At 39.5% G+C, this 16,953-nt stretch overlaps 1 long non-coding RNA gene across 1 annotated transcript in view; it reads left to right on the top strand.

Moving 5' to 3' along the window:
• Positions 1-510: 510 nt before the first annotated feature.
• The window catches only part of LOC311190536, a 47,259-nt gene continuing 30,816 nt past the window's right edge, over positions 511-16,953 (top strand). Inside the window, exon 1 of the long non-coding RNA XR_014617219.1 lies at positions 511-550. This is a non-coding gene — a long non-coding RNA (uncharacterized lncRNA). The remainder of the gene's footprint in view (positions 551-16,953) is intronic.

Below are 16,953 nucleotides of genomic sequence, written 5' to 3'. Positions count from 1 at the left end.
CGACATTAATACAACTCCAGGTTGTAGATTTGCTGTTTCAGCAGATCTGATCCCTAATGAACATTTTTAAAGATATGTATATGTATACATAAACACACACATTTATATATCACCTTTATATATATTTATCAGAAATAAGAGAAATTAAATATTGGCTTGAGTTTTAAAAATTCACTCAATTTCAGGTGTTTGCTTTTGTCCTGATTTTGGTCAGGATGGAGTTAACTTCATTTGTAGCAGCGGATGGAATGCTGTGTTTGAGAGTTAAGATGAAAGCAGTGCTGATAACACCCTGATGTGTTTAGTTGCTGTCAGACAGTCAAGGACTTTCTCAGCTCTTCATATTTCTCTATCCATGAGAAAGGAGGGGCGAAGCCAGGACAGGTGACCCAAACTGGCCAAAGAGAATATTCCATGCCAATTACGTCCTGCCCAGGATATCGGGGGGCTGATGGGAGGAAGGCCGGGGGCGGCTCCGGGACGCGCAGTTCTTGGGGGACGGTCGGGTTCCGGGACGGCTCTGGGTGGCACGGCCTGAGCTGTGGGTTCGGTGAGAAACTGCATTGTGTAGCAACAGTTTCAGATATTTTTGTTCTAACGTCCTGTTGGCATTGTTATATTTTATCTTTTTGCTATTTTAGTAAACAATCCTTATCCCAACCCACGGGCCTTTTAGTTTCTTGGTTTTGGGGTTATTTGCCCCTTCCTTTTCACTTCCCTTGCCTCTCCCCCCCCCTCCCCCCATCTTCCCTCTTCCCCTGCTCTTTTCCTTTAAGGAGCAGGCAGCTGCGTGGATCTTGGCTCTCAGCCAGGGTAAAACCACGACAGCTTTCAATGTCACTTCTGCACTCTGAAATTATATTGTAGAATATAAAGGTTGAAATATGGACATACTTCCATGGGCAGTGGTTCTTCTACTGATCCCTGTCTACTGGAGTAGTTTAGGTGGGTAAGCCAGGCTCACAAACCGGTTACAAACTTCACAGCTCAGCCATGCCATTTTCTGTCCTACCATGAAGTGAGTTTGTGGGTTCTCGTACACAGCAACTCAAGGTTGCTTACTCCTGCGTGGCCCTGATGTATCCTGCCCCAATTCTCCTTATGCCTACTGGAGAAGCACAGCTGATCACCTGCCTTTGAAAACTTGTGTTTTCAGGCACTGCACACTTTGTTCTCTAAAACCTCATCCAATTTATATGAAAACTATGTCTACTAAATGATCTCATCAATTTTGCCCCATTTTTGTAAGTCCTTCCATAACCTTTCCTGATGCCCTCAGTAAATGTCTTCAGAGTTCATATCTTTCTCATTGGTAGTTTACACTACCAATGCTTTGTGCTTGGCACTCATGCAGCTATCTATTTAAAAGTGCATTTTTAGCACAGGGATTTAGCCATCTGATTTCTATTAACAGTAATGGGAACTGCATGGCTAAGTCAATTACCACGTACTGTGCAGAACATTTACCACTTAGTACCTTCCCTTTGTTTTCCCTCTAATATGTTTTCTAGCCTTTCTGAAATTAATGTACTGGCCTGGGTATTGGATAAGGGTCACTAAAAATCCTGCTTATGTTGATGGGTATTCGTTGTTGTGTCTGCTGACAGAAGTGAAATACCTCTCCCGGTACTGCATGGCGTCAGCAACGGTCTTTGAGCCTTTCATTTTGATGCTGCTTCGGATTCACTCACAAAGAAACAGAAGAGTGGTGTGAGGGTACCACCACAGACTCCTAGATGAGGGCTCTCACTGAGTGTACCGTGGCACCTCTCAAATTCAAGTGCACGTTAAGTACCCAAGAGAGAATACAAATGAACCTGAGCTCAACTCTTGTCTAGATTACACAAACATGTCCCTTTTGTCTGCTGCTGTGTTCCCTACTGACAAGTGCAAATAAAGGCAGGACTGAGTGAATTCAGGAGGGTAAAGCCAAGTTTAGCAGTGGATAAGCTGAATAGCAAGAATAGCTGGCAGAAGCCACAGACTTTTGGAAAGATCAATACCATGGCAGCAGTCAAGTTTGTGTGTGGTCTTGACATACCAACACATGCATTTTTGCTTGGGGAGATGGTGCTTTTTGCCAATAGTGTTTGTGTCTTCTCTGGATCACAAAGAGCCTTTATCCTTTTCGTTTTGATAAAGACTTACTTAGTATGACCTACATTTTCACTTTGCCACTGTAAAAAGAGAGCAGAATTTCTGTCAGAATGGTCAAAGAAAGGAAAGAAGAAATATGCCAAAACGTCTGTTTTAATGTCAAGAATGAATCATTTTTCTATTTTTCTTTGCAAACTATTTTTAAGAAAGTAAAAAATGGGCAAAAAACCTGCAGATGTTGATCAGCTTTGTTAGAAATTATTTTGTTTCATTAGCTCTGTTTCAAATCTTCCCAGATGTAGGCAAATTTTTATGAAGGTAAGGCAACCCAATTAAAATGAAGAGCTGGGAGTAGACTAGTAGGTATGCGAAGAGAGAAGCCGTAAAAACTGCTGGAGTAGCTGACACTTTCCTCAGCAGGAGCAGCAGCAATGAGAGGAGAGGGCTGTATGGATAAAACATAAGTATAATCCTGGATGGTACACTGTTTGAGCAGCTTGCCCTTGGATTTTATATGCAGGGAAGGTGGTCTCTTACCCCTGCTACTCTTAGATATTCAGTTGTCTGTGCTTAAATGTGGATTGTTAGAAGCAATTCATCATGAGGAAGAATATCTAGCAGCACAATTATTCACCTCCTCCAGATACATTTGTGTCCTATTTGCTTATCTATCCACTACAAAATGTAGAAATACCATAAAAGAACTGGTCTCTTGCTGAGATTAATATTCTGTGTTTAGCTTCAAACTATCGTCTAACAGCACTACAGCCTCTCTGGTCCTCCTGAACTTCAGATCTCACTAAATAAGATCCTTGCAAGAAAGATTTTAAAGGCCATAATAAAAATTGCATTTAAAATATTTTTAGCCAACACAACTGATAATTCCATGTAGGAGAACTTTCTCATGCAGGAAAAATTTGGTCAAGGAGCTCCTATAACCATGGACTTTGCTTGTTAGCAAATTCTTTAATACTATGGAAGTCTTAGAAGGTGTGTTGAGATTTGCAAAGGATGTGCTGAGAAACTGTATTCTGTTCCCCTGAAATCAATCCTGACAGAGTCTTGGTAAAACTAATGGAACGTTATCTGCCATGAGTTAAGGAATGATTCTGTAGTTAATGCCAATAAGGATTCATTGTGTAGAAAATAGGTCCTGTTGAACAAACCTGTAACATAGCATAACTGGCTTCTGTAAGCATCACTAGCGTTCCCGTGAATAAACCTGACTAGTCCTAACCTGCTATAAAATTAATATGAGAGATAAAAAGGCTTTAATTGAGAGAAGAAAAAACAACCCAGCAGAGAACAAGGAACAATGGAGAGCTTGAGTGCTGTCTGACAATTTGGTAGATACTGTGTTAATGTGGGGTGCAGTTCCTCGGGAGCCTGGCTTATGCAACTAGGGTATAAACTACGGTTGCTGGAAGGGAATGCATCCTAAGGAGGGTGTGATTTTGTGGTTTTGATACAAATTGAAAGCATGTAAATTATACTGAAGTACATTTTTATTCAAAAAGAATCTATTTAAAAATAAACTTCTATCAGGAATATCAAAAGGTAGACTCTATGACAGATTAATTTTTGTCTACTAGTCATCTGGAATGAAAACTCCTGATGAACTACAACCCTAAATGTCATGGTTATACATTTAAAAACAGAGTGTAGGTCAGTATTCCAGAATGAGAGCCTCTATTTGGGAATGCAGTGACACTGGAAAGGGTCTGGAGGCCATTAATATAAGCAGATGTCTCTTTGCCATCCGCATGAGGGGCTAACATAAGTCTTGGCTGTACAAAGACAGGAATATCTGTTAAGAATTGTACGTGCTTTTATCTTCTGTGCACTTCTAATGAGACCATAACTATAAATAAATAAATAAATAAATGCACACATGAGCCTTTCTGGTGCTGCAGTTTAAAAAGCATTCTGAAAAAGCGAGAAGCATTCAAAATATGTTAAATGAAAGGTTTGGGGTTTGGAAAACATATTTCATACTGAGAAACTTAGGAAGATTCATCTATTTATTTTGTTGAAGAGAAGGCTAAGGGATAGTTTGATCACACTCTGCGAGTACCTACCTGAGGAACAGAGTTCTCACGACCAGTTCTTTAATCTAACAGTAAAAAACATAACGAGATTCAGCAGTTGGAAGCCATGGCAAGACAAATTTAGATATGTAATATGGAACTCATTTTTAACACTGAAGGTAGTTAAACATAGGCATAAATTACCTAGGTATGTGGTTGATTCTCCACCTTGTGGACCCTTTATTTTAGGATTGAATGTCCCTCTGAAACATGTGCCATAGTTCAAACTGAAATTACTGGGAGGTTTCTGTGGCTATGTTCTGCTTAAAATAAAACAAAATAATCTTTTGATGGTGGCTTTCCAGCTTAAAATTTATGAGTTTTACCAAGAGTGTTAAAATACGAACTGAATATTAACCACTCCTAGTGTCTACCTGAGACCACAGAAAACATGAAACTTCAGATCTGAAACACAAACAGCATATTTTTAATGGAGTGATGATTCACATGTTCATAACTGTGGAAATGCCAGCTCCTCCAGTCCATATCAAAACAATAAAAAAATGAGAAAAACAGTCATATTAGAAGTCTTTAAAAATCTGGCTAGAGCAGTGGGTCATTAAAGCCTGATGTAAGTATAGGTTTGGGAACTCAGTTATATGTGCCAAACCTATGCAAATGGAGATAAAAATCCTTGTACCAGAGCAGATTGCTGAGCACTTAGCTTTCAGCATGGCTTCTACAGAAAGCTCCTTCTGAATTCCTAATTTTAATGCCTAAATCACATCAGATTTTTTTTCCCCCAGGCACCTGACCTCTTGCTTGTATTTCCTATTTCATTCCTGTATCTTTGACAACCAGGCCAGATGCTAATTTACACTGGAACTGTTATGAGGATGAAGAGCTCTTTGACATAAGTGCATACCAGTGCTTGACATTTCCAGTGACAAAAAGCTTTATCTGTTTAGTCATCACACCCATCCTATGCCTAATGGCTTAAAAAATGTAACTGTACCCTGGCTTTTTCTGGACTAATGCACAACCTATTCACAACCTTCATTTTTCATTGGCAGTTTTTAGATATCCCAGTGGGTTTTTTCTTCACAGGGGAGTCCATATGCATACTTTAAAGAACCTTGGGAATCTGGTGTCTTTGAAATTAAGTCAAACAAGTTTGTGAATCTCTGTGTGATGGACCTGACTTTTTAAGAAAATGACACAGGGAGTATGTCTTGAAGACCATATAAATGATTTTGTTAGTGGCCATAGCTTTCACAGAATTCACAGAATTTTAGGGGTTGGAAGGGACCTCCAGAGATCATCAAGTCCAACCCCCCTGCCAAAGCAGGTACTCTAGGACAGGTTGCACAGGTTGGTGTCCAAACTGGTCCTGAATATCTCCAGAGAAGTAGACTCCACAAAACACCTGGGCAGCCTGTTCCAGTGCTCTGTCACCCTCACCATGAAGTTGTTCTTCTGCACATTGGTGCAGAACTTCCTGTTCTCCAACTTGAGGCCATTGCCCCTTGTCCTCTCCCCATAGACAGCTGAAAAGAGGCTGGCCATTTCCCTCTGTCTCCCACACTTCAGATATTATAAACATTAATCAGATCCCCTCTTAGCTGTCTTTCTCAAGGCTGAATAGCCCCAGTTCATTCAGCTTTGAACGAAAGTGGAAGAGTCAAACCATGTGAGTTAGTCATGGATGACAAACAGATTTTATTCATCCTGGGTCAACTTTTTGACTATCACTTCCATGTCTTAGTCACCTTGCCATTGCTTTCTACAATTAATAATGGGACTCTCTCCCACAAAATATAATTGTATAAATTGGCATTTAATTTAATCAATCAAGTGCCATGCTTACTTGGCTTACCTGTTCTTGGCAAAAGGAGGGGGAGGAAGGCAGTTACTCCTGGGATTATTTAGTTTAAATCTTATAAAGATTGGAAAGATTGGGATGAATAAAGTAAAATAAGAAAAAGGAATTGAAGAAGTGCTGATAAAGAGAGGTGACAGAAAGGTAAAGGCGATTTGTAATTTGTATTTTATGGATGAAATTAAAAGAAATATTGTGGGAGTAGAAAGGGTGGTTAGTATGAACTGAGCCTGTGTTTGGGCGATAGCTGAGAGATAAATATAATGTAGAACTTGGCACGGATACACAGACGCCTGAGCAGCTTCTGGAATCACTTCTCTTTCAGTATTCATCACGTATATCACAATGGAGCTGTTTGAGAGGTATAAATAAATGTGACTCATAAATTTAACTGCGTTAGGCTAACAAGTTGCACTAAACTAAATAAAATAAGGAGAGAAATCTGTTAAACACAGAGTGCTGAGGTATTACACAAGAAATGAAATACAGCTCATGTCCCCAGCTGGAGGAACACTTGTGGTGTATCTTCACAGGTTATTTGGGAACAGGTTGGCACACGTGGTCCATGAGAGCTTTGAGCAGGCATCTGCTAAACAGGTATAAATCACCGCCAAATGGACTAGTGTAGCTCTTATTTCTGAAGGGAACAGCTAAAACACATTTGCATTATATTTTCCCTTCCCTCCCTTCTTTCCATGTCTGTGGTTTAGTTTCTTTATTTTCTAAAGGAGGCAGGGCCTGAAGCATTGACCAGGGTTGTGGGAAAGTTCAGCTGTAAGCTCGGAAAGTGTCCAGCTCTACAGGCTCGAGCACATTGTTTTGTCTCTCTTTGCCTCTATTCTCACGTACATTTTCTTCTTACAAGTCATTGCGTAAGATGCACAAACTGCAGCTGGAGTGGGGACCAAAATTTAGGAATCTCACACCCTTGTTGCTGGGCAATGGGAGAACTGTGATGCATAAATAAGCTGATTTATGTGGGCATAACCCAGCAATGAGAAGAGGTTAAGACCTCTGGTTGTGCTCCTTCTCAGATGTTACAACAGCTTATGAAGCAGGTCAGGAACTGCCTTAAATCACAGTGAAGTTCATTCTAAGAACATGAGTTCATCCCACATGTGGTGTTCTTCACAGAAGCTCAGCTGTTGCTTGATCAGGACTGAGGGTTGTTGAAGAAGGCAGGGTAAGCTAGTCTTCTCCCACACACCTTATCCTGCTGATTCCAGCCCAGCAGAAGAGCCCATCTTTCCAAGGGTGAAGATGCTTGACAGAAACTTGATAATTAAAGGCCTTTCCCTGTTAATGGAACTGACCTACTCTGTTGTGCTTTGCATTGAACTTGGGGCTAAGCAAGATGTGCTCCATCTAACAGCATGTGCCAAATTGGGTGTGGAAAACTGCTTAGGCAGTTGTTAGGGGAATTTTTAGAGGTGTTTTTTTTTTTTCCCCTTTCTTTTTTTTCTTATGTCTAGACATTAACACTTGAACACAATTTAGATACTTAGTGTCATTTTTTCTCCTGTAGAAATCTAGTTTTGGAGAGATTATTTCTAGGAATTTCCACTCCTTGACCACTGAGGAGATTCATTTACCAGGGCCTTACAGAAGGTCAGATATCTTAGCTTTTAACTTTAGCTCAAAGCAGCACTTCAAAACAGCGTGGGAATTTTAATGTTTTGTAGATCCAGTCCTGCACCCCTTCTTTATGAAAGAAGAATTATATTAAGATCTGTTTTGTAAAACAGGCCAGTAAGTTTTGCTTCAGTCCTATTGGGCCTGCCTCTGCCCCTGCATAACTTACAGAGAGCAAGCTAAACCTAGCATGTCTCCACTGGTTCTAGTGAGAATTTGACTTGAACAACAGCTGTGGACTTTGGCTCAGGAGAAAAGGAAATCAGCCCTGAATATTTTGTAAATCACAGGGAAAAGCTTTGTGGTTGGAACCTTTTTTTAAGCTTTTCTTTGAAATAGCACCAAAGCGAAGTTGTCAGAGACATTAATTTTTTTATTCATCTGACAGGGTGTATGATTTTCTTTCGTCCTTTTGTTACAATAAGCATTTACCTTAAACCCTCATATGTATAAGGTACTGATGTATATAATTTCTGTTTTGTCTGTTTATTATTTGACTATTTATTATTATTTTGCCTATTATGCTGTTTCCACTTGCAACCCTTTTTAACAAGTGTTTCCATACTGCATAAACTGATGTAGCCAGCTGCATATTTCTGGATCTTCTGCACTATGTCTCATCTGAATTACCAGCAAAAGACTTTTGCAGGTATTATTTTAGTAGAAAAGCCCTGGCCAGTTAGAAGATGGAGAGCAGAAATATCGCTAGTTATCTTCCACCCATCTTCTCTTAGTAATTTGTAACAATAAGGGATTGAAAATGAAATTAAAATTCTTTTGTAATTTCATTATCCTGGAAGTGATTTTATAGCCTGCTGAGAATTAAACGTTGAAGTACAGCACAGTGTACAAAATAATTCCTGTTTTAATACATCTTTATGGCCCTCAGAGGAGCAGAAGCACAGCTCAGCTCAGCATTAGCCTGTGTATTACTCAGCTTTCCAGGTCTGTAATTCAAAATGAAAATTAAACAATATTCTTTTTACCAGAGTAGCTCATCCAGAACTAGCTAAGAAAATAATTTTTCATTTTGAAGGGCTCTTACTCAAACCCTTTCAAGCCAGGTTTTTTTTTTTTTAATTGTTTAATCCCAAAATTGAAAATCCAGAAAGAACCCTCTGTGATAAAATATGTGGAGCCCCTATGCACTAATTGCATTGCCTGCCCATTACAGCTGACACACACTAGTTAAAAAGCCTTGATACTGTGCGCAAAAGCATAACGCCTGAAATAAACTAGCATGGTATCCAACCCTGACGAGTTCTGCTCAGGTATCTGTGTAAATAAAACATTAGTATTTCAGGATTATTTTGACAATTCCACCATTAGGTCCTAATGAATAGTAGAAATCATGTATCTGGTTAACCAAGTTTCTGACCTCCGCAGCAGATGTAAGATCAGAGAGCAGGGGCCTTGATGCTGAGAGCAATACAGATGACAGAAAAAACAGCCAGAAAGGGACAGTTTGGCTGATACATGAGAAGCAGAGAGCTCCCTAACTTCTTTCACAGGAGTGTCTCCTAGGGTCTGGCGTAAATCCAGCCCAGAAATAAAATGGGCTCCCTCCCTAGTTAATCCCTGAATTTGCCTACGACTTCATTCTCAGCAGCTCACCTCCCACGTTCCTCTAGTCCCTTGCCAATGGCACTGCAAAGCTCCCTGCACATGCTTTGCCTCTGATTTCTCCAGGATTGGGAGCCTCCAGTCTCCTCTGGGACACTGTGCTGGCTTCTCTGCCCTTGCTTCATGGTCCGTGGCAGGAACAGGACCAAAGTTTAGGAACCAGCTTGAATATGATGCACACTGGCAGAGGCACCAAAGAAATAGTTGCTGACCGACGTTGCTCTGCTGCTTGGCTTGAGGGACACATGGAGAGAGCCATAGCTAATGTCCTGTCTCTTCAGCATGTTGTGAATACAGCAGAAAATTTGACTTGCTTGCTTCACACTAATTTCTTCTTTTTCCTTCTGTGATTTTCCCCTCTGATTTTCTTTTTGTTTGTTAGCTTGTTTTGGCTATTCATTTTAATTCATTTGACATGAATGAAGCTACCAATCTTCTGAAACAAATGAAGATATTCCGTGATCCATAGTCTTTACGTTCTTTGCTGAATCCAGGATTTTCAGTGTCAGCCCCAGCAGCAGTATCTGCTGCTTTTGAAGTCTTTGAAGTCTCCACAGCTCAGGCTGAAGGCGTTCAAAAGGGAGAAAGTAGCAGGTTGAGGGAGGTAAGGGGGAGAGGAAGGATTTTTTTCTTTACCTACAGACACTCTTTACACTGTGAATGGTAGAATTAGAACACTTTTAAAAAAAAAGCAACTCATTGATTTTTCCCTTCAAAAGAAGTTTCATCCTAAAACAGGTTTGAAAGCTTTCTTAGGTAACAGACAAAGTATGACCTGATGAGGTTGGAACTGCAAATGCCCATTTTAGGGGGTGAGAAAGAAAGGGACAGGATTTTTTAAGATCTTCTTTTTTCCACTGTTTTCAAATATCCTTGATAGGAATCACAGTGACTATATATTTTTTGGGAAAACCACGAGAAGAAACACTCTGTGAAAACAGATTCAGATTGTAATTTACAGATCATTGTACTGCAAATTTGCCTGGCTATTCAATTCCTGGTGACAGGGAGGAGTGTTGTTAGCTCAAAAGGCTCCAGCTGGGCTTGGGGGGGTTACTGAGCAGCCGTATAGGGAAAATGGGCTTTTTTCAGAACTATGCTTGAGGTGGGAGGTTTGATAGAGAAGGCTTGTGAAGGGCAGCAAGGAGTGGGAGCTGTCAGGTGTTTAGCTAATGCCACACACAGTGCAGCCAAAGGGTAGCCACTGTGCAAGAGGGAGATATGCAGGCAAATTTATGTGTTCTCTGGACATGTCTGCTCTAAAATAAGGGCAAGGGTACATGTGACACAGAGCTTCAGCTAATAAATCCAGTGGAGAGGGTTATCTTCTCAGATGTGACACTGTGCTAATGTGGTCATAATGCTTCTGGACCCTTGGTACATACTCTAGGATATGTGCATGACGTACAAAGATCCTGATTAGCTCTCAACCCATCAATGCAAAAGACTTGACAGCTGTTAAAAAATATTTTGGGGATATGTTCTTGAAATAAGTTCTGAGAGACTGGAGACCTACTGATTTATTAAAAAATGCCAGCTTGACAGCTTGAGTTAGAGGAGAACTAGAAAGATTTTGAATATTGGCACTGTCTTATTCAGAGCTGAAAAACTGGTATTTTGTAAGAGCGAACTGAAAATCCGGAGGAGAGAAATATCTGATTGGGTCTGTCAAAATGTTTCAAGATCTTCCATGTGATTGTTCTAATTTGGAAACATATGTGTCTGTTAATTCAGGTGTCTCCTAAAAGGCATTTTGGCCAAGAAAAGAGACCTTAACGGTTTTGAAAATGTCAAAAGAGAATTGAGTGAAAGTTCCACGTCTTTTCAAAATGGTAATGAGAAAGGGTTATTTCTGATGAAGTATGTCAGGGAAGGCTGGGCCTAGTTTTACTGATGCTTTCTAAGAACTTCCTTGCTGCTGGAAAAACTGCAATGTGCTTTTGGCAAAGTTGAAAGAAAGCTGCCAGCTAGAATGGAGACTGCAACGGGGTCCTCAAGGTAGGAAGGAACATGCCTTAAAATTAGAGTGTAGCCTGTGTTACTTATCACCTGGAGTAATTACATTCATCAGGTAAAAGATGCTACCATCCAAGGAAATTGACTGTTGGATACATCCTCAGGCAGAAAGAGACTTTGGTTATTAAGGGCAAAAATAAGAGCAGAATAACTATCTGCTATTGACAATGATGACAAAAGCAGCTCAGGAAATTTGCCTGACAAGTGTATGGGATTTTACTCAAATATGACCAACCATATTTCTTTTCAGTGTTAGTGAGATGTAACGGGAGGCAGAGAAACCTTTATACACATTATCTCCAGGGCAATGTTATATTAATAGAAAAGGACCGGAGCATCACAGAAAGTAATTTCTTTCTGGCTTATGTTACAGTATGTGATAATATATGCAGTATTGTTGGATTTCTGTCATTCCTTTGGATGAAAATACAGCAATGAATGATAAAAATTATACCAGGTCTGTGCAATGCAACTGTTCTTCAGCAAGGTTGAGTGTTGTATGAATAGTATGCTTTTATGAAATGGAATACCTCAGTTTTTAAGACTAGAATTGTAATGAAATATATGAAAAGTTCCCTAATACCCCAGTTAGGAAACCACACCCTTCTCTTTACAAAAGAAGATTAATCCTCCTTTCTGTATTTGCTAGTGCTTTTCTTGTCTGATGACTGAATGATGGAAGTAATGGATCTTTTATTGCTTCATTTGGGTAACTGTTTTGCAGTTGAATATGTCTTTTACTGTCACTTTCACCCCATTTAGAAGCCTGTTGTGTACATTTATTTTCTTAATCTTAACCAATAGTTCCTATCTTTAATCCTTTAAATAGGTGATTTGTTTCACCACTTAAAGTTTTTAGATCTGCCTATATGCTATCTCTATGCTTTCTTTTTCTTTTTCCTTGCTGCTTTCATTAATGTGAATCATCTGTCACATAATTCCAAGTATGTCTCTCTCTTTCATTGTAATGTGATGATGATGCTGCAGATTGAACCTTGTTTCAAGAAGACCTGCACAGACTCCTTGGCAAATTATGTCTTTTGAGTTTCCTGCAGAGGCACACTCAATTTCCTATATTTATAGTTCTACCTTTGAAATGGTTTTTTTTGGTCTACCTGAATTTGAACAAAACTGGACTATTGGCTGTGAGCAATCAGCTTAATACATTTTAACTTGTCCACTACCTGCAGCATGTGTTCTACTTTCCAACTAATTGATGAAAATTTACATGTCGTGGGAGGGGACTCCAGGAATTTCAAGATGGTAACATGAATATTTTCAGTGGGGACATACAGTCACAAGTAAAACAGTGGGGACATACAGTCACAAGTAAAACAAAATGGTTAATCATGTTAAAAAAATCTTTCCTACTAGTGTGACAGAAAACAGTGTTTCAGGTACTGGTTTTGTATGATACAATATTTGCATTACCATCTCACCAATAGAACATTTTTCTTTGTTTTCACAAAGGGTTGTTTTTTAAACTAATGAATCATCCATTATGCTCTTAAATAAAAACTAGCCTTTTGGCCAAATGAAACATGTGCAGCCTTTGTTCAGTCTGTCAGTTGCAAAAGGAATTAGTGTCAGGTGGAAAAATAATAATTACTTTCCTTCCTGCTCACATGATATTAAGAGGAATAAAATTTGGCAGGCCTGTGGAGTAAACTGAATTTTTCTTGTTCCTAAAATCTTTTATGTTTTACATTCTGCATATTGTTATGATCTGAAGGAGCTGAGGTTTTTGATATCTACAACATTTGTATTTGCCAGGCCATTTAATAAAGCTTGTGAGCCTTATGAAATGAAGGATTTTTTCAGATGTGCGACATAGTAGCATTGACTTGAAGGCCTGCTTGTTGAGGTGCATCTCAGTTTTGAAGTTATGACCTCTTAATGCTGGGTTTGTATCTCCTTAGTGTGCAAATTTAGCTTAACAGATGGTGTAAGTACAGTCATGCTGGAGACACCGTATGTGTATCTGTTTTGATTATTGGGATCCACATGACTGTTCTGGAGTTACACAAGCAATGGGGGTTTTCAGATCTCCAACACCTAAAGTGAGCAGAATGAAACTGTATTTCTTCAAACGTCTTTTAAAATTAAAATGAACAAACAATCATTTGTTAATGTATGAAATGAATGTGTGGCTCCAGTGGTGCTCCAAGTGGAAGCAAGATTTTTTTAGAATAAAACCCCTGTTCCCAGGCAGTGCCCTGGAGGAGTCAACTATTGATGTCATTCTAACTTATGAAATCCACCAACATTTTCAATCTCAGTTTTGATCTAATTGTTGTAAAAACGTCCTATACACTAAAAGCTACTGATGACCTTCAAAAGTAGCTAACAAAGGCTTGTTCTCTGCTTTAGCAGATTCAGTATTTCAACTACTTTTCAAAAAGGTACATTGGATTCTTCCTATGATTGTGGTTGATGAAGCGACTCTGAGGGATAGCTCTACTCTCATTTGTCCATTTGTTAGTACAATATTTTTCTTCAATAGCTAGACAATTTTTTAAAACCCCCAACCCCTATACATTTTCAGAATCCCTAGGGGTTTCTATTGCAATTTATGAACTTTTGTCCTCTTACATTTCAGTTTTGAGTGATTTTTCTCTTAAACCTATTTTTATTGTACTGTAAGAATTGATTATGATTATCTTAAAACTATTCCAATTTTTGCCAACTATTCACAAGATTGCTCTTCTAAGACTTTAGCATTAAGTTGAAAGATTTAATGTTTATTTAATTGTATAAGCTTATTTCTCCTATCCATATTGCTGGTAATACAATTGCTTCTATGATATGCATTTGAAAAGTTGAGAGTCTTTGTTCTCATTCTATCTTTGGAGCTCCATAAAAGAATGTATCCAAGTTGTAGTTAATTCTTGTAGAAATATCTTTGAGCTTACATAGTGTTGGATCTAGTTCTTCTAAACTGAATAAAGAGAAGTTATACTAGGGATTAGTTTGGTCAATTGTATGGAACCGAAACTGTTTTGTGGAATTTCTGTCCTACACATGGTTTTAAACCAGTATGGCTATTGACTATGACTTGCTCTTTTCCAGATTTGCAGAGAATGATACCTATGTTTAGCAGATTTTGCCTTGTTTTTCCTTCTCTATAACACTCTCTTCTCATTCCAGCTTGGTGTGGTGGGATGGGGGACAGTACAACAAACTGCACCACTTTCTTTGTGCAATGGCTTTAATCTAATACACCATATGGAACTTCATGGTAAAGTTTAAAAATAAGAAGGAAAACAGGGATAGAAAGTAGAAGTAAAGCAGAGGAGGAAATATGTTTTATATCAGATCAGAAATAGACAGAGAGTCATCATTTGCTGCAAGATCCATTTCAAAGTTGTACATTAAAGAAGTTAGGGACACCATCCTCACAGTTCATGATAGATGCTGAACAGCATGGTCTCTATAGACTGGCGCTGTGAAATCTGAGGCTTGGCACAGCCACAGAGGAAACAGGAGGGTTTGAGGCATGTGTAGGAGCAAGTCTGGAGAAGCAGTAGATTGATTAAAGTTGCCAGAGTTCCCATAACAGTCCCTTCTTTAACACATGCTGAGCCTGATGCAGGTTGACTGATAAGCATACCACTCCTTTCCACGTCTTATCAGACCTGGAGTTAATGCTGGGCAGAAGGGTAGCTGGCACAGCTAATGTGTAGGCTTACTGCACATGAAATCATCCCACCACTTAGCGATTTTCAGCTATCAGCAGCCCAGACTTGGTTTTGATGCTAGGAACTACAGCTGCATTTTAGAGAGGACAAGACTTTTCAGAAGAGGAAAGCCAGAATTCTCACCATAGGCTGCCTAGAAATGAAAATGCCTGCTTCCCATCTGGTGTTCCCCACACAGATTTGCTCTGCTGCCTGGAGAGAGACCAGAGTTCTCCATGGTGTGAGGAAGGCCAGCAGAAGAGGCACCAGTGATTTTGTCTGAAGGAGCCTTGCATTCTCCAGTTTGGAAGATACTTAGTCTGATGCTTCCATCAGGTGTTCCTCTTCTCCGTACAGCACTAGGACACGCATTTCTGCAGCTAAGATATTCATGGGGAGGCTCGCAGTAGTCCCAGGATCCAAAGCGCAAGTGAATAAGAGAAAATGCCAAGGAAAGAGTATGAGGTTCAGGAGAAAACCAGAAGCTGGATAGTTGAGGACAACGGTTACAAATGAAGGAGATAGTAGAATGGTCCTACCAGCCAATGGCAGGTTCTGACTGGAAACAGGGATTTACTGAGGAAAGATGTAAATATTGCAATTCTAACTTGAGTGTTGGGTTTTACCTTGGCCGGCAACTAAAACAACCACACATCTATGTGTTTACTCCCCCCTTCTCCTAGTGGGATGAGAAAATTGAAAATGAAAAAAAAAAGGTAAAATTCATGGGTTAAAAGGAAGGCAGCTGAATAGGACATAAAATATAATAATAATGACAATGATGACAGTGATGATGATTAATATACTAAACAAGTGATGAGCAGCATGATTGCTTACCACCCAAAGCCAATGCTCAGATAGTTCCCAAGCTGCCCCACTGGAAAACCCCCAGTTATATATGGCGCATGATATCACATGGTATTAAATATCTCTTCAGTCACTTTGGGTCATCTATCCTCACTGTGTCCCTTCCCAGCTTCTTGCACACACCCTGCTAGCTGACAGGGCAGTATGAGAACCTGAAAAGTCCTTGACTACTTGGCAACAACTAAAAACATCAGTATGTTATCAACATCATTCTCATCTTAATTCCAAAACTCAGCACTGCACCAGCTGCTAGGAAGAAAATTAACTCTATCACTGCTGAAACCAGGACACCTGAGAAGCAATAAACATTTTAGGCAGAACTTGAAGTATTTTTTTTATTTTCTGGTGCAGTCAGCAGATCTTCGTGTTCCTTTCAGCCAGGCACATCCCATCTTTGTAGTAGTAGAAACTTATTTTTTCACTCTTGCTATTTACACTATAGAAAAACATAAACACTTTGATTGATCTGCAGTCAGATGTTCCCCTTCCACAGCTCAGCACAGAGACTGTGATGAATGCAACTCTGATGTTGATGGCAGATAAGAGGGCTTATCAAAAGGGGAGCAACAAAGTGACAGGCAGTTAACCCCTCCCTCTTTCTTTGTAGGATGTACTGCAGCAGTGGATAAAGCTTAAATCTGGCGTAAATCAGACTGCACTCAATCAAAGAGCTTAAATGACTTACAGTTTTGTGCACTAAGCCCAAGTATGGGTTTATGTTTTCATTTTCTTGTGTGCAAAAAATTCTAACATCTATGGTCCCTCATGCTTCATGGTGCCATTAGATAATCATACGGGGACTTTTCTTGTTACCATTATGATTGTGGTTATTGCTGTATTTATTGCTTTCTGTCTGTTTATTGTGTCTAAGGAGATCACACATAGATGCTGTCAACTGATGAATTTCCCTGGTTACCCAGGGTGGGACTGGTTAGTGGTTAGTGGTTTCAAGCTGTTTGCTTTGTGGCCTGAAAAGTTACAGAAAGAGGTAAAATGAGACACAGAGAAAACAGGACTTATGGACACAGAGTTTGCTGGGCTTCTGCAATTGGGAATTCCTGAAGAAGGAAAATGTCTGCTGTTAATGGCTTTTATTGAGTTAAACTTGCTTGGCTTTCTGTTCCCTTTCTGTAGT

This window comes from Gallinula chloropus (assembly GCF_964237585.1).
Source record: "Gallinula chloropus genome assembly, chromosome: 3".
In the NCBI taxonomy this organism is placed as follows: domain Eukaryota; kingdom Metazoa; phylum Chordata; class Aves; order Gruiformes; family Rallidae; genus Gallinula; species Gallinula chloropus.
This window is presented reverse-complemented; position numbering and strand designations above follow the sequence as displayed.